At 40.1% G+C, this 25,219-nt stretch overlaps 1 protein-coding gene across 9 annotated transcripts in view; it reads right to left on the bottom strand.

Moving 5' to 3' along the window:
- FRMD6 (FERM domain containing 6) overlaps window positions 1–25,219 on the bottom strand; it is a 212,127-nt gene that overhangs the window by 62,790 nt on the left and 124,118 nt on the right. For 7 of the 9 annotated variants that reach the window (XM_072963052.1, XM_031679042.2, XM_072963054.1 and 4 more), the window contains one exon: window positions 22,507–22,581. The gene's annotated coding sequence lies outside the window, so the exon portion shown is untranslated. Of the gene's footprint in view, window positions 1–3,556; window positions 3,693–22,506; window positions 22,582–25,219 lie in introns of those variants that run through there. The other 2 variants (XM_072963050.1, XM_072963055.1) reach the window with 1 other exon arrangement.

Here is a 25,219-nt window from a genome sequence, read left to right as displayed (position 1 = left end):
AAACAGCCCTCTCAACTATCTCTATATCCAAGTTTAACTACAGAGGCCAACAATACCGTTTTTCCTGTTTGGGTCTCAGGAAAGATACATTTTAACTGAAGTTTCACCACTCATAAATTCCTTCTCTAAATCTTTCCTTTCCCTACTCTTACACTAGATTGTTTTATACACAGTCACAATGTCATCAAGTATCCAAAATACATAATTATAAAATCATACAAAAGCTTCCTAAAATATATCATTTTAAGCGTGTAACACACACCCTTTAGAACTCTGGTATTGGGAGTACAGGTTTTAAAAATATACTGGATGTTTCTTAGAAGTTGTGTTTCTTGTTTCTCAGTAAGAAGGAGGGTAGAGGATCATCACTGTAGAGGACCAATTGCTGTTATCACCACAAACTGTGTTACAACCGGATTCTACTGAAGACTGTAAACACATTTAAAACTTTCTTTTCTTTAAAAGAAAAAAGCTTGAATTGTATGAACATAGGCCAAAGCTTCTGTGCTTTGCCCGTAAGGATACAGGATAGTTTTAACTGGAGGTTTGTACCTCTTCATCAAAAAAAAAAAAAGGATACACAATACTGAATAACTCTAGTTTCCCCATAGGCTTCATCTATCAAACCAGGGCATTTATGAGGTTGGTATTAATGAGTAACAGGAAAAAAATCCATCCCTGTATAAATGCAGAAAACTTTCTACCCTTTAGAAGACTTAAGACAGCATTAAAATGACTTTAGAGAAGGCTGGTGAAATTTAGTTCTGAACTCAGAAACCACCTAAGGGATAACTTGTGAATGCCATCTGGGATCCAGGCAGCCTCCTCAACAAAAGGGAAAACTTGTTGAGATCATCCAAATCTAAAATTCACATACATTTTTACATCTGGACTGAATTAATCTTTTCTTGGTACTGGCTTTCATGTAATAAAATAATTGTTTGCAGATTCTATTTTTTTAAACCCATAGCCTTAGAAATCAAAATGTGCAACATCCAAGTTGAAAACTACAAAGAATTCCTTTATCAAAAAAGTTAGTTGTTAGATGGGACTCATTTACACTAAATTCTGAATCTGACAGCTCAGTCAAAAACAATTCTGTTTGAAACTCTCATTTCAAGCATCCGCCACAAAAGGCTACACAGTCTACTATGTCATACGTTCTGAAAGCCAAAAGCTTTGTAAGAGTAGTTAAAAGTGGAAACAGAGTTCAGAAACTAGAAGAAGCTCTACAACACCCCCCACCTCCTAACTCAGCGAGCCTAGGTGAATGAGTTTTTAAAGAATTTGTAGCTAAAAATTATTACCCAGAACATCGACATTTCACTTTCGAAAGCAGCGGTCTTCATCCTGGCCCACACTGTTTTCTTGTAGATCCAAGAGCATCTTAAATCTACAAGTTCAAATTATGTATTTGAAGCTGGCAGCTTACCCCTGTCACCCCCCAAAAAGGAGTGGGTAGAAACAGAGAAAGATTTCCTGTCCCTTAAAATGTCTGGAGCGCTGCAAGAACTGCTGATTACTGTGGTCCATCAGTGTCAGATCTCAGGCACTCTTACAAGCAATTCAAAGGGGGCAGAATTAGTTCATATTACAGCCAGTCTGCTTTCTGGAAAAGATATTCCACAGATAACTCGATAGTAGATATCCCCTGGGGGACACTTCTCATCTAATAACTCCAGAAGTCCATTTTAATATGAAATATAAATCCAGTATGTTTACAAACATACTGAAAGAGCATTCAAATGTCAGCTGTCTCATACTGTGGACTATTCATTTTTAACATAATACTTTTATTTCTCAAAACCACACCCAAGGAAAATGATTAAGTGCTATAAGTTTTATACTACAAAGGACAACAGCACAGGCATCGGTTTTCCTGCCTCTCTCGGCTGGTCTTCTCCCCTCCCCCACTCTACCCTGCAGGCAGTTTGTAGGTCTTGGGGTTGTTAAAATTAACTTTCTACAGTAGGCTGTAGAAATAATGCTGTAGATTCTAAAAAAACTTCTTATTCTTTAACATTGCTGAGTCTAAGTTTATGCCCTGCTCTAAGAAGAGAAATCCAAAAGTCAAAAGCCTTTTTAATGACAGATGCATTACGGAAAATTTTCCCCACAAAGTTTTGATGCTGTGAAATATCAACTCTCTGAAATCACAGAAAGGAAATGACTTACATTCTTGGAAAATGAAGCCACTGGCAGCTTTCTCCAACAGTATTCTCTAATCCCTAAACTACACCCTGTGGCAACGGGGAGTATTTCGTTCAACTACTAAATTTAAATAGATGCTTATAAAACCAATAAACAAATATCGTCGGATGCCAGGGAAGAAGAGACGGTATCCTACATGGAAAATCTAGCTAGAGGTACTCTTACTGCACATTGAAAAAAGCTGGAGAGCACAGGCTTAAAGTCAAAGGCAACCCGAGAACGCTTGCTGAAGTTTTCCTTCCCCCGCTGCGGGCAACGCACAACTCCTGGGGGGAAATACTAACCAAATAGATTTTTGCTAAGAAATCCAAACGAAAAGGGTGTCAAGGAGCTAACATTTCTTTGGACACTAGCTACACAACTGCACGGCCTGAAAATCTGCCAGCTTTCATTTCAACTTTAAATTATGCTTATTTTGACAGCTTTCCATTTCTTCATGCCTTCAAGAGGACGCCCTCACCATAAGGTTATGCTGTCCCGGGACTCCCGGTGCTGCGATAATCCCTACGGACCTCACCCGGGTGGCCCCCAGCTGTCCATCCCTGACAGGTCCTAGCCCTGACCCCTCCCCAGCAGCAGCTGGGGGTCTCCTCCGCCCGGGGCCGGGCCTGCGCTCCGCCAGCTCCTCCAGGAACCCACTCTACAGGCCGCGCCCCCCCCCACTCGCATCCCACCAAGGCCCCCTTCCGGCGTCGCCGAGCCCAAGCTCAGTCTCCGGCTCCCCCGACTAGGCACTTACGGGGACGGTGGAGCGAACGCCGCGATCGGGTCCCTTCCCGCAGCCGGGCTGTCCGGCCAGGCGCGCACACAACAGGCGGCACCGCGCAGTTTCCTAGGAACCGAGCGGGCTCAGGGGCTGGCCCCGGCGCCGGGTCACAGCGACGGGGCGCGACGGGCAGGCGCCCCCAGCACAGGGCGCCGCCGACCACCAGGGAGCCGAGCGCGGGCACCGAGCCCGGGGCGCAGCCGGCAGCGCCGGCCGGCCTCCCGCCCTCGCCGCAGAGGCGGCCTCGGGGCTCCGCGCCTCCTCCGCTGCCCGGCTCGGCTGCCCCGGGGCCCCGTCCTCCCGCCCCGGCGTAGGCGAACTCCGACTCGCGAAGAAGAGACTTTCCCGCCCGGGGCCCGACGCCCCAGAGCCGAGAGTGCGAGGAGAAGGCGAAGAAAGACGGGGAGAAGGAAACATTGCCTGGGCTGGGACTCGCGACTTCCAGAAACCCTCCCGAAGCCCCGTCCAGTCGCCGCTGCCGCCGCCCGGCCGGCAGGGGGCACAGTGAGCGGCCGGGGCGCGGTGGCCGAGCTAGGGGGCGGCCTCGGGGGACCCCAGGCGCCGGGTTCCTGCCCATACCTCGGAGAAAGTCCGGAGCACCAAGCGTCGGACTCCCGTCAGCTCTCCTTGTCTTCCAGCCGGCGCCGCGCCTGCCCCACTCCTCTCAGACCGTGGGCCTGGGCAGCCAGACGAGCGCTCCACGTCCGCCCCGCCCCCCGCCCACGCCTCCGCCTCGCCCCGCCCCCTGAGGCTCCGCCCCCCGCAGCCCGACGGTGGAGGGGCAAGCTGCTGAGCCGCGGGAGCCCAGCGCGGAGCTTGCAGCCGCACGTGGAGCGCCTGCAAGCCCCGCCCCGGGTCCAACCAAGCGTCCCGCGGAGGGGGGTACTGCGAGTCGGGGGCGGGAGAAAGCTGACGGAACCACGCCCCCGGGGCCCTGGGGAGGGAGACGAGCTGCAGAAGGATGCTGTGTTAGGAATGTGGCGATCTAGGTCTCTCTCCGCCCAACCGAGACCGAGGTGCGAGGGGACACTGTCAGCTCCCCCCCTTCTGGCCTAATTATTGGCCCTCTCCGACGCCCGGCCGCCGGCCCCCGGGACCTCTCCCTTCGGAGCCCAGTCGGTCTGTCCGGGGGCGGCGGTTTGGCCTGAGTTCCGTCTTACTAATTCGGAACCACGGAGGCGCGGCCACCGAGAGAGGGGGCGGTCCCAGCGGAGGAGGCTTCGTGATTCCTTCCTTCCCTCCCGTCCTCCAGTCCCGCAAACACCTGCCCACCCACCATTCGGGACGCCTCTCCTTCCTGGGTTTTATACTGGATCTAGGGAGCGTCGCCGAGGAAGCCAAGCCTCCCCCACCAATTCTGCCTCTCCAGTTCTTCAGGTAGACACAGCCTCTTTCTGCTGTGGTTTTAGTGCCAGAGACCCCTTAGAAATTATATTTGCCCGCTCTCGATGGTACCGAGGGGGCGGCGGGTGATGCAAAGGGCTAGTGGAAGATCTTTTTATGGCACTAAAACTCAAGTCAGGAGACGGAGGTCTCTTTGTCAATTTTGGTTGTTGGGTCTAGGAAAGGGGTAAGCTACGCCTCTCCACTCACCCTGCGCCCACTGGGACCAGCTTCTGGGGACTGGAGACAAGAGAGAACCAGCCTCCACCTGTCCCTCAGGCCTGCGACCCACAGAGCGCCAACCTCCTGGGCTTTACCGTCCTAGGTCTTCTGTTGACTGCTGATCCAGTGACACTGGCAGTAACGCCCCACAGGACCCCTTACTAAAGGAGTGATGGGGTGTGTTTGGATATGATGACAAGGAGACAAAGAATCAGAGGACCTAAGAAAGGACACTACCCCAAGTCAGATTTGTGCTGAGAAAGCCAACTTTAAAATTGCCCTACTCTTGATTCAAACATAAATATATAAAGCTAGCCGTTACTGTTTGAAAGCATGCCTGTGTGAAAGTATGCATGACAAATGAAACTCAACTTACTGTTCATCACAGCTGAAGCTTAATTGGAATAGTTGTCTCATTGACAGCTTTTACATTTTGCTAACCGTAACATTAGAAGTGAATATTAGGAACGATGGTTTTTGTTTTTCTACAATTGATGATACATTCCGAGCTTATTTCTGATAAAGCAGAGCAGTTTCTAAGGATATTGCACTCATGATTTAAAGTCATGACTCCATTATGGAAAGGAGGACAAGAACTATGTTCCAATGACTGCCTTTTAAATTAGCTGTATTTAATTAATAGGCTAAATTTAAAAATTGGTTGAGTGATTACAATGCTGGCATTTAAAAGTGGAAGATTACAATTTTTCACACATTTTTGTCTGTAATATGCATTCAGAATGAGTGCATATTGAACAGTAGTTGGTAAGGTCTTAAATTAATTTGATATCTAATGAGATAATCCAGCATTTCATATATGAAATAAATGAGATAAGTGAGGAATATATTGGAAAGCAGTTCCTAAATCTGATTTCTTTTTGGGCTTCAAGCATAAAAATCAAGCAGATAAAAAAAAATCTTGTTAGATTGTAAAACATTGCTGCAATATGAAGTGATTAGGTAACCCAAGCTGCAAAATATTTTAAGCAGCTTTTTTAAAACCTACATTTAAGATTAGGTCTATTGTCTAGAATTTGACTATAACAAAATTTCTTACATGAGTATTTTTTGAATCATAATGATCATTTTAGTGCGAATACCACAATAAACATAGACTCTGATATGATACATTTTTGTAAACTAAGTACTTTAAAACTCTTAAAATCAGTTTTATAACCCCCTGAAACATCATAAACTTCTGAAAGGATTGCTTTGGAAAACAACACATACTCCACTCAAGATGGAAGTGGAAATGGGAAAGGATGGCTTGTTTTAGATGTTTCTTATCAAAGGAAATGTTTTTCTGCGCTTATTACAATAAAGAATGCATTTTTGTAGGTAATCAAAGTTATATGATTCTTTTTAATGTTGAGTTATAGATATATTTCCATTAATATAATGAGGTGTTTTCCTAAAAATGAGACATTGCCCATCAAGTGAAACATCCTAAACACACCTTAAGCTAATATTTTTTCCACAGCATATAAATATTAACATAACTGTATGTTTTTGCTTTAGTTTTACTAGGAAAAAGTTATTCCATGAATTTATTGAGTACTCCCATACACCAGCCACAGGGTTAGACTCTGGGATTCTAATGCAAAAATATTTCTGAATCCTATAATAGTTTGAGGGAACAGGTGAGCATGTAAATGTTTACAATATACTTTAATGATTCTTGCTATGGTAGAGACATGCAAGAAGAATAATGGAGGAGCACTCTGTCCACTCAGATGGGAAGGATGAACAAAAGTGGGAACGAGTTGGTTGAGGTTGTGGTTCTTGAACTTGGCAGCCCATTGCAACCACCTAGGGAACTTTCAGAAAGTACTGATACCTGTGTGGCAGACATTTGTTTTAATTGGTCTGGGATGTGGCTTGGGCTTGGGAATGTTTTCATGGTCCCCAGATCATTCTAAGTGGAGACACATGTGGGGACTACGGGTTAAAGTATCTCAGGAAGAGGGGACAGAATGAGCAAGTGCATGGAGGTGTGTTTTTAAAGGACAACAGCCATCACCTCATTTTGTAATTGAAAAAGCTTAAGCTTTGGTGGGTGATAGTAACACATTTTGGTGTAAGGAACACAATTATATAGAAAACAAAGAGATATGAATGGCTATAATTTACATTCCTTTACAAGTATTTTCCAAACACCAGAATAGTATGTTGAGAATTAAGATCATTTCAGTGTATGAGAAGGAAAAAATTTAGTTCTTTTCATCTTTTATATATAACTCAAGGGTATTTGGGACTTATAGTATGTTTTAATGCTGAAATATAAATTCTAGTCAGGGGGAGAAGTCAATAATTTAACATACTAGCTTTTAAAGTATACTTTCCCCAAATTAAATATGGCTCATCATCCTGGCTGAAGGTCATAATAAAGAAATTAGGTTCATTTTTCTTTTTGGTAATTACTGAAGTTCATTTAAAAAGTAAAACAAAATGCATTTTAAAGCAAAATAAACTTAAGTAAGTCCTACTCTAAGATCTTAAATGGCCCTTTAGTTAACATATATTACTTTGAAAGACAAAATAATCTCATGTAGAAACTTAAATAGTGCAGTGAGGTAGTCCTGGTTTTCACTGACTAAAACTTAAAGTGCCCTTTTTATTATTCTCAATTAGTATATTATTTGTGTTCTGTAAAATAAAACCACTGAAAGAGATTTTAATTCTCAAAAAAGTCAGAACTGATTATAAGTCATTTAATCTAGCTATCTCATTATTATGCATCAGGAGTACCTAACCAGGAATAGAAAGAATTACAGGTGACCCTTGAACATGGATTTTTTCTTCAATAGTAAATACAACAATGCCACATGATCCACTGTTGATTGAATCTGCAGACACAGAGGAACTACGCATATGGAGGCAGTGAATATATATAGAGGGACAACTATAAGTTATACTCAGATTTTCAACTGCATGAAGGGGAGGGTGGGCACCCTTTGGTTGTTCAACTGTATTTTGCAGAGGCAGCGCAGCACTGGGATTAATATTATGTACCAGTCTAACTCGGGAAGATTAACCTTTACCCAATTTAGAGATACAGAGTTGAAAAAATTTAAATTCACAAAATTCTGTTCTCTGGGCCATCAAAGTTTGAGAAAATATTTTACAATAGTACAGCACGTAAAAATTTACAAGAGATATATTTGAAGAGCTGCTTTCTTTCTATTCCATTATGGTTTTAGTTTTACCACAAACATTACATTCCAGGTCCTTGAGGGCTTGAATACTTGAATACTCCAGACAAAAGTTTCTATAAGGCTAGGAAGACCAGGCCAGACTCTTCACTCTTGAGGAGACGCTGTTCTAATTGTAGTGAAGGTATTAGCTACCCAAAGTAGGATAACCCGGCACAGAGAATTGCACTGAGGTCTTGGAGTTGAAAGGCATGGTAGTGAGACAGGAGGGAAGGGGGCAGGGCACATCCATTAAAAGAATGACACAGCCATTAAGGATAGGGCATAAACTGGTTAGAACCAACTAGGTCCAAGATGGTGGAAGATTCAACTTCCAGTAGACCTTGAGCCTCATTATACACTCATTACAATAAAATTAGCCTTACAGATAAGAAGTACCCATCGTGTACCAATACCATAACACTTTCGATCAAGACTAAATAAGGACAAAAATCTCTCCTCCCCTCAGGAAGGTGAAGCTGAGATAAAAATTAGGAAATAAGACCCCAAACCCCTTCCTCCCCATTGAATATTCTGCCCATTCATTTTTATACTTCATGTAACCAACTTGCCAAAGAAACTCAGTGCAGCTATTCACATGAATTTGTCTTCTCTCCCCTTGAGAGCATACTATTGCTTAATAATCCTCGCTTTGCTTTCTTGACCTCCGTGTCTTGATTCTGAATTCTTTCTGTGATGAGACAAGAACCTACTCTCCGGTAACAGTGACAGAGGCAGTCCTAGGTTGAGGGTTACCAATGCCCACCAAAATGTAGTGAGGAATTAAGTGTGAAAATAGTACTGCTGCCTTATGCATGGGGCTTCACATTCTAGAGAAGATGGAGGACAGGTTGAAGGGTTTCTTGTACAGAAAAATGGCTAGTTGAAGGGACGAGACAAGGGGTAGACTCCCTACAGTATAAAACTTCCTCCTGTATGCCATTTCTGTGTTTATACAATGGATCTTCAAGGTCCCAGAGCAGTTTTTCAGCTCTGATTCCTTGATTACTCTCTGAAAAGCTGTAAGAAAACATTCCTACCCCCAGAGATGGGAGGCATCACCCTCCATTCCCCATGGAGGGAGACAGATGAGAAAGGAAAGGAAGTAGAACTGGTGACAGACTGGTTACTCTGAGTTATGCCTCAGGCACATTCTGACAGTCTTTATCTGGGGTAGTGTTCTAGGTGAGGTCACTTTCAAACACAAATGTTAACTGTGAAACTCTGATCAGTATTTACTGCCATCTAATCAATTTGTGCCTGAGACAGATAATACATATTGAACTAGAACACGGGGAGGTGTGAACATCCATCTCCCCAAAAACAGGTTTACAGCCTGGCTGATTCTGGCTTTCTTGAGGGAAATCCCATTTATGAAGAAGGTTTATGAAATCTGTCCATTCTGTTTGAATTTGGTTACCTTGAGTAGGTTGTAAGCACAACAAGGCATGTCTTTAAGCTTGTTTTTAGTTGCTTTAAAAAAGAATGATGGAAAAAAGTGCAAATAAGACTTGCTAGCTCTGGAATTTCTCAGGAGATTCACTGAGGCTAAAGGACTCTGTTGGTGGGGCCTCCAAAAGACACACTACCATTTGCAGTGGTGGAATTTGGGTTATAACACAAGGTCCTGGTATGCTGGTTATATTAACTGGGGGCATAAAGGGGAAAAAGTTATTTGTGAAGACCCACATTAGATCCCTGTCTTCCTTTCATCTGTTCCTAGTTAAGAAACAAAATCTACATTCACTCTTATTCAGTTTGGATGTGGAACCCAATCACAACAAAATCTTAAGAAATTCTTCTATAGGCAAGGCAGTCCTTCCATCTTTCTTTTTCAAGGGTAGCCTAATTCTATTAGCCTAAACAGAATTCTTATGGTCTAGTGCTTTGAAGAAGGAACAATGATAATTAGACTGTGGAGTGTGAATCAAGGCTTGTGAGATTGTTCTCAAAGGACCTCAGACTCGGACCCTGTTTCGCTCTGACAGGCCTGGAGGAAAAAGTGCTGGGTGATCGCACTCTTAACTAGGTCTAGCTTCGAAGGTTAAGACTCTCGCTGGGGGGTGGGGTGGGGTGGTGGAGATAGGCTTTCTTAGACATGTTTTCTTTTAAAATTTGTAACAAAGTATTTGTGATTCACATACGATTAAGACAAACATTCTGTGTCATTTCTTGAGCAGAAAAAAACAGAATCAGTAAATTAGTGACTTTCTCTTCTGCCAAGAGTTCTATATTGGATAATAGTTTCTGTCACTTTCATCCCAATTTCTTAAAAGATAATGGGGATATATACCTAATATATGATCATTTTATATACATACTGACTGAATATACAAATGAGTATAAAATATTTTATGATCACATCACTCAGTTTTTTATATTATTTTCACTATCTGAAATTATTTATGAATATGTTCACTTGTCTGTCAATTGTCTCTTCCTTTAGAATTTAAGCTTCATGTGAGCAAGGACCTAACCTCTATTAACTGCCGTGGCCCCAACATCTAGAAGTGTCTGATACTTTCTTGAAATGCATGAATCCTATAAATTATGTGTAGGGAGGGTGTGTGTGTTTGTGCGCGAGCACACAGGTACCTTGAGAGTGAGGTGGAGAAAAGGGAAAAGGCACTGAGAGAGAAGGGGAGAGGATTAACATGTTTTGAGATGGTTCTTGGACAGGTATCCCAGGTGGTGATAAGAAGGGATCAATCCCTTAAGAAGATTTTTGGTTGATTTGAATGGGACAATCATACACCAGCTAGTTCACCTAATGTTTATATTTAAAGTATAAACATATGATATAATGATCAATGTTCTATATCTACTGATATTCCTTTATATATATTTTGTTTCTGTTTGAGCCTTCCCCCTCCCTGCCTTTAACTATTCACTCTATAGCCTTTTGAGATATTTAGAAGCATCTTGGAGGGATTTTACTAGAGCAGTTAATCAGTTATTTAATTCCTCGCCAATAAAACATTCTGATGAGATACCCTTGGGCACAGAGTGGTTTGAGTTGAACAAGGGGAAACTTCCTTATCTCTGTACTTCCTTCCATTATTTTTCATATAACTAGCATTTATAATAAAGAATATATATGTATTTTTAACTATATTCAAATTCTCGTGAAAGCAAAAACCCAAGAAGAACAGCTATAAAAAGACATTATTAAGCACCTTTTACAAATATTGCCTGATTTTCACTTAGACTTATTAGGTGATTTTTTTAGATAGTGGTTTCCAAATTTGTAAATATAGCAGAACCATTTAAGAGCTGATGACAGGGCTAGGGATCTCAAAAAAAAAAAAACAAAAGCAACAAACTCCCCAAATGATTCTTACACCCTTTTGTGACTATATGGGTAGTTGCTCTGTTAATGCTGATGCTAAAGTAAGATTTAAATGAAGAGGCCAGAGAACCAAAATGTCCATCAACAGATGACTGGATAAAGAAGTTGTAGTATATGTATATAATGGAATACTACTCAGCCATTAAAAAGAATGAAATAATGCCATTTGCAGCAACATAGATGGACCTAGAGATTAACATACTAAGTGAAGTAAGTCAGAAAGAGACAGACAAATACCGTATCAGTTATATGTGAAATCTGAAAAAGAAAAAAAATGATACAAGTGAACTTATTTACAAAACAGAAACAGACTCGCAGACATAGAAAACAAACTTATGGTTACCAGAGGGGAAAGAAGGAGGAGGGTTAAATTAGGAGTTTGGGAATAGCAGAAACAAACTACTATATATAAAATATATAAACAACAAGGTCCTAAGGCATAGCCCAGGAAACTATATTCAATGACTTGTAATAACTTATAATGAAAAAGAACATACATATGTATAACTGAATCACTATGCTGCACACAAGAAACTAACACAACATTGTAAATCAACTATATTTCAATTTTTAAAATTTTAAAAAATAAATGAAGGGGCCAGGTTAGAAATACATTAAAAAGTTTAATTTGAAAGCACCAAAATACTTCAGGTACTGCTACCCTACCATCCCCTTCCAATGAATAAATATGTGTGTGAGGGGTGGAGATGAGTTAAGACGCGTAGGTAATCTTTTTATAACAGCAAGGACACTGACATCAGTGCCTCCAAATCAAATTCGGGAAGGGTTGCCTATTTTTATTTTTCTGTGATATGAATGGAGTGAAAAACTGTGATTATTTATTTAGTCAGTACAAAGCTGCTGACCTTAAACAGATTGCCAGTTATTTCTCCAGCAAAAATGGGTTTACTCAGGACCAGCAAAGAATAGCAATTTGGAATCTGCAACCATAGCAAGCCACTTGCCTGTCCCACACAACAGAGAAATGGGATCTCTTTTATAAAGGGGCAAAGGAAGTTGGGAGGGTTACAGCAGAGTCCTTTGAAGGAACTGAGAGTTCAAAGCTTAGTAGCTTTTCATTGGCTGAGCTCTTGCCAAGCAAGAAAAGGACGTCTTTTTTTCTTCCTGTTGGGCTCTGCTATCTTTGTAGGGCATCTTAGCTTGAGTCTATTTTAATTGAGGTTTCTGTTTATTAATTTTCACAAAGCCATTCAACATAAGACAAAGCAACAGAGCCTGTTAGTCTTAGTGAATAGCACGAATAACACATCCCCAGAAACATCACAACACAAAGTCCCCAGAAACTTCCACATGTATCTAATAGTGTGTAAGTGAATCAGAGTCTTATTTAATATTTTCATACATATGCTAATGGGCTGCTCTGAGAAAATGGAATATAGACTGAACAGAATATATAAATATCCCAGTTTTTACTTCTTCCCACGTCATAGCTTTCCTCTTTTAATGCTGCCTAATAAACGTTTATATATTTCATCCTTACTGCAGTGACCCTCTGAGGGCTTTGGATAGATAAGTACAAGGCTGCATGGAAAGATACTATTTTGTTCTGTGAATGACAAGTGACTTCAAAAGAGTGGTTTGTAGGAATGCAGTGCATTCAAGATAATAACGACAGTTGATTTTTTTTATTGACTACTGTGTCGCAGGTGCTGTGCCAAGTGTTTTAAGTTTACTATTTTACTTAATCATAAGTCACCCTATGAGACAGGTGCCATCATAAATCCTATTTTCCAAATAAGGAAAACAGGGCACAGATAGCATACCCAAATTTAAATAGCACTTTTTAGTACTGGAGTTTCTAAATAATTTTTTTAAGCAAAGTAGGAAAAGTCACATGAAAATAATGTCAACACCTACATTTAATAAAATTTTAAAAACCTGACACCTGCAGTGTCCACTTTCTTAGCAGTGTTTGATTTTCAGACAGCAAGTTTTGGTATCAGAAAACTTCAAGTAGTACCCAAGATCTTGCCCACTCAAAGGGATGCAAACCCAGATTTGTATGAGGGACAGGAAGGACTGGAAACAAAATTCTCAGCCCTGTTTCCAGTGGGTAGATCTATTTAAAAATAATTATAAAGAATTATATGAATTTATAAAGAATTATATATCATTTGGCAAGAAGGCATCAACAGGGCATTGCTTAATAGCACCCCTTCCACTCCAGTAGCTTAAGTCTGCCTGGGTTTTAAATTGATAAACTGAAGGAGGAATGACCAGAGCCCCCAGGTAAAGTGCCACTCCCTCTGCATTCTATCAGCCACTTAGCTTTTCCCCTTCAAGTTTCCAGTTACTTCATTTGAGCCATGGACACAGCATAAAGGAGAGAGTTGGACTATTAACGGGACATGTGGGGAACTGATGGCAGTCCCTGGAATCACCTCTGCCTTTAGTCTCTCTGGTTTTGTTTATCATTGCTAGAGCTGAGTTGTAAAACGTAGCATGTGACAGGAGACTCCTCTGTCAGCTGTGGCTCCCAGAGTGACTGTCAGTCCCAGGAGGAATCCCAACAATGCAGAACCACCCACAGCTGGAGGCTCCCAGTCTGAACGGGTGGTAGGGACCCTACTGTTCCCACTGACGTTGAGGACTGGGCACCACGCTATCCTATCTCGCTCAAAACCCATGGAAAGAATCTGGCAAACTATCTCTTTCTCAAATCAAAGATTTCCCTATTACTCTTTGCAACCTGGAGAACTCAAAGTCCTTGAGTTTCAAGAAAAGCCAGCCATTAAAATCCTTTGGGGGATTTGGGGAGAGATGAGTTAAATTGGAGTTAAAAATGGTTTTAGATGGATTTGTGGATTACCTTCATGAAGCTATAACGATATGAACTTGTGAATTTTATCTTTATCCTCAGTTTTTGAGATTGTCCCCATTATTTGTCATTCCTACTTAAAAAAAAATCCCTTTAGCTTTGTGACTTGATATGCTAATTAACAAGAAAAAAATGTTTTCCTTGTTCTCCACTCCCTTGAAGCTTGTTTTTAGACATAGGGCATTGCAAGTGTGTCTGGTAGGGCAGAATGTTGTTGCTAACTGTAGTCTTCTGTGCTGATGACATGCCATTTGCTTGATGTCAGTTTTTTCCCCCAGCAACTATTTCTGGCCAGTGGTATCACTCTTATGTATTATGCTTCCCCCTCCCCAAAATTGCAAAAATGTGTTTCTAAAATAAAGAAATGACACATACATTTAACATCATTCCTATTTACCTACTAAATGGGGACATGTCAATTATAAAATAAAATCAGTTTTTAAAGGGTTTCGCCTTAATGGTTGTTCTTTCCAATGTTTCTTTTTTCCCTTCAGTAGGAGAACTATTCATACAAATCAAATTTCCTGCCAGTTATTTTAAAGAAAAAAAGTTTTCTTTTCTAAATGGAAAATACAATTACTGTTTACTTAAAATGCTGAGGAATGTAAGGAAATAGTTCCAAATGAATCTGGCCTTGTCTTCCCTCCAGTTGCCTCGGTCCTTCCTTTCTCAGCCCTCTTAGAGGGTGGGTCTTGCCTCTCTCCCCTCAGGTCATTCCTCTCATCGTGCAGAATCAGGACATAGAAACAACCACTCCATGACCCACAGGAAATGAGCACTGTACCTTGTAATAATGAGAGACCTTCCAGAGGTCACATCCCACATTATGGCCTTTTCCCTCTAGATTTTATCTTCAAATTGGACCCTAAGTATAATAAGCGGCATTTGAACGGCATTGTGCAGCATTTAAACCACAGGCATTATCCCACTCGCCTCACAAAAACAGGACAGGGACTTCCTGAACCATCATTTTTAACACAAGTCAGCTTTTCACGTGGCAACTTCTCCAGAGCTGCCCAGAATGGGCCAATAGCACATAGCCAGACAGATAAATAGTCAACCTGAGGCAAATTAATGAATTGACCAATGTGATTTAGTTAGTTGCAGAGAGAAATAGAGCCCTAGGGTCGGAGTGGGGGCAGGAGCAGTCAGGCAATGATCCCGCCTGCCTTCCTCACTTACTCTACAGATGTGAACGTAAGTAGGTCAGAGTGAAGGGGTGGGTATATACCAAATGAACTCTTTTATTGTGTTTTTTAGTAGGAAATTTGTTTCCTAGATAAAAGATATTTGGGAAAGACCAATCATAGCTGCTTTATTAAGTGATGACTACATGACAGGCATTCTCCTAAGTGCTTTGCAAGTTCTTTTTTTTTTCATTTAATTCTTATAACTCCCACAAACCTGTGAAGTAGATAGCATTTCTTTCGTTCTTTTCTTTTCTTTTCTTTTCCTTTCTTTTCTTTTGTAATCACTTAAAGAATATGAGGTAATTGAATCATGGAGAAGTCCCTTGTCCTAAGATCTTTTTTCCCAGTTTTGTTGAGATGTAACTGACATAGAGCCTTGTATAAGTTTACAGTGTACGGTGTGATGATTTGATACACATGTATATTTTGAAATGACTACCACAATAAGGTGAGTTAGCATATCTATTCTTGTCCAAGTTCTAAAGCCAGGATTCAAACCCCAAAAATCTGACTACAGAGAATATGTTCTTAACAGCTAAATATGCTGCCTTGAGATAAAATATTAGTTAAAATATTAAAGGAAATGAGAGCATTTTAAATTGTTTTCCAAATGTACTTGTTTAAAAATTGAACAATCAAGAGCCTTTATTTACATGCCAATGATTTTGTTCGCCAGTACCTGGGCTCACGTAATTCAGAATGTCTCGGGTTCACACACTGGACCATGCCAGAAACTGCTTACTCAGGACTGAAATAGACCTGCACCAAGCACTGCTCAGGAGTCTCTGGGAGAAGAAGACTTGGAAAATACAATTTTAGAGCTGGAAATAAATTTATAAATGATTTAATCTCACCTTTTCATTTTGTAAATGAGAGCACTGAGGCTGCGAGAGATTATGTGACTTGATCAGGTTACATTTAGCTAACTGGTAGCAGAGCCAGGATTCAAGCCCCTTTGTGTCGTCATTGTTCGTTATACTCAGCTGCCTCCAAATCTATGAGAGAGAACTTTCTGCCTCCTTTTCCAGTGTTTTAGGAAATGTCAAAAGCTAATAGCCGTGTATTTAAATAGATTTATCTAAATTTATTTTTGCCTCTATTATATGCATTGGTAAATGAAAATGTGTTTGAATTTCCCCAGAGTATTTGAATTTCATGAGTTTTACATTTCCAACAAAGAGGCCAGGCTCAGCAATTTAATTTTCCTGGGCAAAGAGCTCTGATTAAAGCCTTTACCTTGACAAATAATTGGTTTTGAGAATAGAGGATAGAGATAATGTGGAGATATGACAAGCATTCATTCATTTACTCAAGCTGACATGCATCGCCTACCTATTATGTTTTAGGCACTGCGCTAGAGACAAGTCATACAGATATAATTACGACATACTTCTTCTTCTTTAGGAATAATATTTCCATTTCTTTCCTATCGGCAAAGGATCTGATATAGTCCTGCTGCTTTTAAATTGGGATGGTGTTTCCCATGGTGTATTAAGAATACTACTTGTGGTATGTCACATGATTTTAGATGGTAACAGATAAGTGTTAAAAAAAAAGTTGTGTGTCTATTTCTATGTATTTTAGAAAAATGAAAGCAGCTCACAAACCTGTATTAAATGGCGTTATGACTCAGGACATGCTAATCATGCCAGTGATCTACTTTCTACAGACCATATGCACCACAGCATGACGTTCAGGCACGTTCTGTAAACCTTCTGCCATAACATTTAGAAAGTATGACAATATGGTTTTTTTGAAAGTAGAAGATGATATGGATGAATAGCATGGACTCTGTGTACTGAATTTCTGTGCTCATCACTGTGTTCTTTTAAAAGAGCTATCAAAATGTCACTTTGAAAGGTTGACAATCATTTAGGATGTGAAGTATATAATACATAACTTTATTATGCTAATCACGTAGAGTAGCCATTCTTTCTAAGGAACTTATTTTCAGGTACACATGTTAGGAATTGATTAGGGTTATTATTTCTGTTGTTGGCTTTACAAATATTCTATTTGCAAATAGAATATTCCTTATTCATTATATGTTTGTCATTCCCTTCTAATTATGGCAGATGATTATTTACTTTTTCATCTTTAATTCAAGGATGTGCAACCGTGTTTGTATTACAAGCAGTAAACATCAAAACTAATCAGTAAAAACAAGTCATGTTAAACTTACTTGTTTAATGAGATGGTTGAGCGTTGAGTTAGCATCAGTAGCCTCAACTACATATCTGGGCAATAGGGTTTCGTCTACATTAAAACTACCTCATACATCTATCACACTGTTTTGTAAGCTCTTTAAAAAAGCTGTGAAGGACAGGACAAAGTGCAAAGGCTACAACAGGGGAAGCTAATATCTCAATTTTCCAACTAAAAATCCTGATACTACATATGATTTAAAAAAGAGAGAGAGTAAGAGGAAAAAGGAAATGGTAGCAGACTTTCAGGTTCAATCTCCAGAGAGTTTGAGTTAGTGGATCCGGGACTGATAAATCTGCATTTCAAAAAACTTTTCCTCATCAAAAAATTCAAGCCTCCAGAAAAATATTGTAAACAAAACCTCCATGTATCCCACTACTTAGATGGAACACTTACTAATATTTTTCCATATTTGCTCCTGTATTTTTGAAGCATTTTAAAGCAAATCCTAAATGTCATGGTATTTCATACTCAGCACTTGAGTATACGTCCTTGTATACTCAGATACCATCACATACCTAACAAAATGAGTAATAATTCCTTAGCCTTCAAACTTTCCACTTCTCCCCCAAATGTCTTCTTACAGTTGGTTTGTTAGAATCGAGGCTCAAACTCTGCATGTAGTTATTATACAAGTCAGTTTTTGCTAGTTTGTTTTCAGTTTTGTTTTTTAAATGAAGAATTTTCCCTTCACCATGAAACCAGGGCCTCAATCAGGCTGGCTCTCTGGGGTTTTAGAAAATAATCCAGAGTTAGAAAGGGTCATAGCTATCATTCCTCTCTCCATATCTTTCTATGCTCTGTGGTTTACTAGTCTGGGTCCTTATTGGAGATATCAGACAGAATGTGGATAAAATGCAAAGAGTTGCCTGGGTATGTGAACTTGGGCTAAGACAAGAAACTATACTCCTAAAGCAACTGCAAATTTTCTGTATCATCTTTTCCCAAAATGTTTTATAAAATTTTCTTGTGATTGAAAGTTCTCCTTTTCAAGCAGGTCAGGAAATCCCTGTACAGCATCCCCGTCTTGGAGGCTGATAATGCACATTTAATATATTCAAGTCCTTTTGGTGCTGCACAAATTTCACTCCATGTTCCCCAAATGTACTTGATTGTGGAGTTGGGTTTTTTCCCCCCACAGAGCACCTGTTAACATTTTTTTGGATGAAAGTTTGGGAAGGGTATTCATCTATGCCATAACTATTACTGCTTTTATTAGGTACATCAATAGACATTTGTTCTGGCAAAGCCCCTTGTAATCACTTTTGCTGGTTTTTCCTCACTCAGGGATCCTGTGGTGTAAACTGGTCTTTCTATTCCCATTCAAAGATAAGAGCTACTAAGTACAGGATATGAGCTGAGGAACAAGTCACTGCCAGAGTCAGGATTTCCTTTAAAGCCTGAAAATGTGAAGACTTAATTGGTAAAAATCCAAATAATCCCCAAATCCTAGAGTTTGTGTTGGCTGTTAGAGAAAAAGTAATTTCAGAGACTATTACTCATATTCTCGTCTCTCATCCCCGGTCCCTCCTACCACATTCCCACCATAAGCATGGACAGCCCCTAACATGATGCTCTAAGGAACAGAAGAACTAAAGGGAGGCAGTACCATTTCCCTTGAAACAAGGCATCCTAAAGATGGGTTACCACTTTTCCTTTCATGATGACCATATAAACATTTATGGGAAAAACCAGAGTAAGAGACACATAAAATCAAATATTCTTAAAGATGGAGATTAAGGAGAACTCCACTGTAGAATCTGTAAGTGTGTTTCTTTGAGACAGTTCCTCCAAGTACTCTGTACGTTCTTCTAAATGCTCCACTCCATTTACCTACAGCTGTGACCGCCACCACGCGGAGATGCCAGGTGGTGGTGGGTGGCAATGACATCAGTAAAGAGTCCACGTACCCGAGGGAAACAGAACTCTTACTCAAAAAATGTACCAATTTAATTCTAGAATTCTCAGTTTCTCACCCTGGGTGGTTAAAAACATCTCTGGACTTTCTCTGTGCTATCTGGGCAAGTGTTCAGAATGAACAATCTTTTCTCAGCTGGGGGAAAATCGACTAAGCAAGAATACCACTCCTCCGCATCCTTTCTGAGGCCTCGAGTTTGACTCCTAGTCGCCCAGGTTTGAACTCTGTATATGCATGGGAACCAAAGTGTGGGAATAACAGAAATCCTGCACCACAAGATAATTGTTGGCTGTATAATTTAGGTATCATAATTGACCACTGTAATTGTCATTGTTATATTTTTCACTCGTTAACATTTACATGAACTTTTTTCTCTTTGTTTCTTACAGTTTGCTCCCTTTGTTTATTTCTTCTCAGTTGGCAGAGTGAAATAAAATTGGCTTGGAAGTAGGTGACCTGGGCTGGAATCCCAGCTGCGCTTACTGTGTGACCTTACACAATTTATCTAACCTCTCTGAGCTTTCACTTCTTCACCTGTGAAATGGTGATTATAAATTTATCTCAAGGATTATGAGAATTTCATAATATGAAAAATATGAAAATGCCTCTCCCATATCCTGTACATGGGCAGTTGACAAATGTTGGGCTCTTTGTTTTGTCCTCTTCTTCTCTGCTTGCATTATTTGTCACTCAATTCCCATCATTTGGGGAAGAAAATCAAGAATAAATGACCTCCTGGAATTTGCTGTTTGCTTGTTTTCTTTGAAATAACACCAGTGGGCTATGAGGGGCTTACCATAAAGGGATGTGCTTCAATTTGCTGAAGAAGAAGAGTTGTATAGGAGAAACAGCTGGTTTATTGGCCAGAAGTAGGAGACGGTGAGCACCAAGCCTCTACCAGTGCCTGCCCACATCAAGTGCTGGAGTATGTGCATATGTTTAACTTACTGAATAGCTTGGCCAAAACAAGAAAATAGCAAATAAGCATTCCTTTTCTGCTTGTACAGATGTCAACTGTCTCAAGCTGATAAGTGAATTCTGGTCATTTTAGGATGCTTTGATCCTCCTGGATGGGTAAAATTAAAAAGACAAACAACAGTAAGTGTTGGCAAGGCTGTGGAGAAACTGGAACCCTCTTGTATTGCTGGTGGGAATGTAAAATATATTTGTTCACTTTGAAAAATTCTTTGGCAGTTTCTTAAGAAGTGAAACCTACCATCTTATCCAGCAATTTTGCTCTTAGGAATCTACCTAAGAGAAATGAAAACATGTATCACAGACATATATGTGAATGTTCACAGCAGCATAATTTATAATAGCATAAGACTGGAAACAATTCAGATGTCTATCAGTTGTGTATGGACAATGGAATACTATTCAGCATAAAAAGGAACAAACTACTGATGTGTGCTACGAACAAGGAGGAAATGCAGAAACATTATGGCAAGTGAAAGAAGCCAGATGCAGAAGACACACTGGCTAATTTCACATACATGTCTAACGAAGGAACATCTACAGAGACAGAAAATTGGTGGTCACCTGGTATTGGAGGTAGAAATGGGGATTAATCGAAAACAGGAATGAGATCTTTCTGAGGATGTTGGAAATGTTCTCAAACTGGATTGTGATGATTACATAACTCAGTGAATTTATTAAAAAGTCATTAAACTGTAGATTTAAAATAGAATTTATGATATGTCAATTAGATTTCAATAAGGCTGATTAAAAAGAATGCCTATTGTTATGCAATCATGAGATGATCTCTTTATCAAAAGTAGCATTCAGAGGCTGTGAAGAATATGATAATCAGGGTGTATTCCTGGAAATAGGCGCACATCTGTCTTTCGGCTCAAATATTCACTATTCTGTGACTTTGACAGTAAACAACCCCAGTGCTCCAGCTTTCCAATTGGGTAAGGCATGGAGCCATGAGTGGAGGAGGGAAGTGGGATTGAGTGACGTCAGCCACAGAAGAGAGGGCACGGTGAGCAGAAGAGCTGACCAGTTACTTCTGTGCACTGATGTCACCAGTGGAGATGGCCACACACACCTGCATGGACTGATCTTCTGCAAACCTGGACCCTAAATGCCCATCTGCCACGTCCTGTCTTGGCCAGCAGCCTCTTTTTGCCCTTCCCTCTTCCACTCCTGCTTTTTCTTGATTTCCATCCTCCCCTGGGCTGTCTTTCTAGCTCTTCAGTCATCTGTGCTCCAGGATGTCCCATCTGACTAGACCTTCTGAAGTGTCTTCACCCCTGTACGTAACAGTTCAAACCAAGGAAAACCCTATCTTTCAATTATTTATTTTTCAGTTATAAAACTTCTTTCTAGGTCTCATTCATAAACATATACCTAAGAAGCTAAGATGATTAATTTGCAGTTTACATTATTGAAGAAAACGAATGTGGGTGAGAATCTCAAAGAATAGTGAAGATTGACAATCCAGAGCTTGGTAAGTTAATAATTCTCCTTTTTACTTCATCTAATATTTCACAGGAAAGTTATCAAGAGAGAGGGAGCAATGTTATTGTGCAGATAAATGTGATACTTTCCTAATCCTGATGGTTGTAATTCTGCAGGCATATAAAAAATAACCAGAAATGGTGTGAATTTCACACACAAAATATGAGCTAATTTGGCTTTCAGTGCTTATTTAAAGTGGAAGCCTATTTAAAATCTACTTAAAACTGAAAATGCCCTCCCAAACCTATCTGCCAGTTGAATAACTTGGATTTTGTACTGTGTGGGTTTTTCTTCTACAAGAAGCTTAGAGTACTTTACAAAGAATAGTTAATTATTGCATTATTGTGATGTTCCAGGCACCTTATTGAATCTTCACAATGACCCTATGAGATAGGAACAATAATTACCCCAATTTTACAAATGAAGAAAGTTAGACGTAAAGAGGTTCTCTGCTCAAAGTGAGAGTTAATAAGCAGCAGTTAGGATTCAAGCCCAGGTCTTTATGACTTCAGAGCCAGTGTCTTCAGTCACTGCACCATGTATCTAAATAGATCTCATGATAATATCTTGTAATTTTTTTTTTTTTTTTACAACTAGGGAAGTTACAAGGGAACAAGGGCATATGACTCACTCAAGAACAGGCATCAAGTCAGGTCTTTATAGATTTCTGTCCTCGAGCCCTGGGCCGCCTCTTCAGAGCTTTATAAATTGTTCACCGGGCTGTAACACCCTCTTGAAGAGGACTCTCTTTTTTTCACAGGGGACTCACCTGAATTTCAGCTACAGATTCTCCAGACAGCCAAAGCATTTCAGACTCTTCATTTGCTGGAAATCACTGGAGGGGCTGAAAATAAAAAGACCATTTTGTGTTCAGGCTGCCAGATCATTAGAGCTAATTAACTAGCAATTTTGTTCAGTTTACATTTAATGCAAAGATTCTGGCATTCGTTACACTGAGGAAAAAACAGAGGAGATTATGGATCAAGAGCATTATCACATGGTAGATATATGCATGTATTTTGAGTAACTAAAGCTAGTCATTTGACTTAAGATAAATCATTACATATCAAATTTCTTTAATATCTCCCTTTGGTATGGTTCAGAGTTGTTTATCTTCTTAATCTGACATCAGGAAAGAATAGCAGAGAAGACTGACAATCCTGAGAACAGAGTGAATGATTTGCAGAGGAATATGCTTTAAAATCTTTCATTGCGAAGATGTGACTGCCACTACATTCACTGGGCAGAAAACCCCCGTCCCCAGCCTGATGTTGATAAGTAAAGAAACATTCATACAGCCTGTAATATGCTGCAGCTTCTCTCATTTTCCCTCTAGACTTCTCCAATTACAAGTTCAAATAATGTTACTCAGTAACTTTTATTTTCTCTCAATAAGAGAAATCTCACAACTCTACTCTGTTTGGCAAACAGACACAAAATAGAGTCATTATTTTCCAGGTCTTAGTACATAATCAATAACAGCTTCCATTTACTGAGAGCCTCCTAGGTGAAAGGCACTGTACTGGCTTCTCACATTATTTCTAATCTTGATAATTTGGCAAGTTGGATCTTCTTATTCCTATTTACAAAGAAAAAACTGGAACTGAGGGAGATTTAAAACTTCTCAAAATTCATGTACTTTTTCCCATCATGCTCCCTCACTCTTCCCCAAGCCTTGGAGAACCACTGAGGAGTAGATGTTTTGTTTTTGTTTTTTTTTTGGCTGCTTGAACAACCATTCATAAGTTGCCTCTTTAATGCCTGATATGAGCGTAGGAGATGACAATCCTTCCAAGTGAGACATGGACCTTGCTCTCCAGGAGCTCACAATTCAGTACAGAGAAAAGGAGAATAGAATGAAGTTAGTTCTAAGGAGAATGATTCAGGCAGATTCCACCATGGGATAATATACCCATACACCCTCACCCTACAAATTCATCTTGCTTTGAGGAAGGCAGCAATATTAAAAGTCAGGAATGAGAGTAGGGGTAAGAAATAGCCTGATTTGCACCCTGTGGGGTGATGCTGACCCCTACTTCTCTCCCCAGACTGCCCCACCTAAGCAGGTGTCCTTAGCACAAGGTATGGGACCTGAGGCTTAGACAACTTGGGCAGGGGTCAGGGTGTGGAAAGGGGGATATCTTTTAAGAAAAAGAAATTACGCATGCAAAATTGAGTACAAAAATGAAGAATTATTTAGGAAAGGGATGACAACAGGTAACTGAAGCTTTGGAGATTCGGGACTTAAAATCTCTTTAGGGTAGTTACCAGCTTACATAGAGATGCTTCCTGATTGTGGTCTGGCTTTCCCTCCACACCTACAACACTCTGCAAGTCCGGTCCCTTCCTGGCATTCATGCTGCAAGTGAGGAACCTGAAGCTTATGCTTCACTGGCTTCATGGTTCACCTAGATGTGGTACCACTGATAGAGGCTGCAGGAGAATGACTTGGATGTGCATTTTGGTTTGCCAGAAAGTCCCAGGTTATGCCTGTTATTCTTGTTTAAATTTTTTTCCAGTTTTATTGAGAAATAATTAACATACATCACTGGATAAGTTTAAGGTGTACAACGTGACGGTTTGATTTACATATATTGTGAAATAATTGCCCCAATACGTTCAGTTAATATCCGTCTTCTCACCTAGCTACGATAAAAAGAAAAGAAGGAAGAAACGAACAAAGGGGGAAAGTTTCTTTTTCCATGAGAACTCAGGATCTTCTTGTAAAAACTTTTCCATGTAACATGCAGCAGTGGAAGCTATAGTCATTATGTTGTCCATTACATTCTCAGTACTTTATCTTATAACTGGAACTTTGTATCTTTTGACCACCTTCCTCCAGTTCCTCCTCTCTCCTCCACCTCTAGTAACCATAAATCTGATCTCTCTTTTCTATGAGTTTGACTTGGTATTTTTGTTGTTTTCTTCAGATTCCACATATAAGTGAGATCATACAGTGTTTGTCTTTCTCTTTAACATAATGCCTTCAAGGTCCTTCCATGTTGTCAAATATATTTGGATTTCTTCAATTTACACACATATATATAGCTAAATATATAACATATATATAACACACACACACACACACATATATATATATATATGGTATGTGTGTGTCTGTACTCCAACTTCTTTATCCATTCATCCATTGATGGACACTTAGGTTGTTTCCATGTCTTGGCTATTGTAAATAATGTTGCTATGAACATGGGGGTGCAGATATCTTTTTGAGTTAGTGTTTTAGTTATCTTTGAATATATCCCAGAAGGGGAATTGCTGAATCATATATGGTAGTTCTATCTAATTTTTTGAGAATCCTCCATACTGTTTTCCCCAGTGGCTGCACCAATTTACAATTTGCATCAACAGTGCACAAGGGTTTCCTTTTCTCCACATCCACACTGGCATTCCTTAAGTCTTATCTTTTTGATGATGGCCATTCTAGCAGGTGTGAGGTGATATCTCATAGTGGTTTTAATTTG

Source organism: Vicugna pacos, chromosome 6, assembly GCF_048564905.1.
Source record: "Vicugna pacos chromosome 6, VicPac4, whole genome shotgun sequence".
Lineage (NCBI taxonomy): Eukaryota > Metazoa > Chordata > Mammalia > Artiodactyla > Camelidae > Vicugna > Vicugna pacos.
The sequence above is the reverse complement of the archived record's forward strand: the minus strand, read 5'-3'. Positions and strand labels throughout refer to the sequence as shown.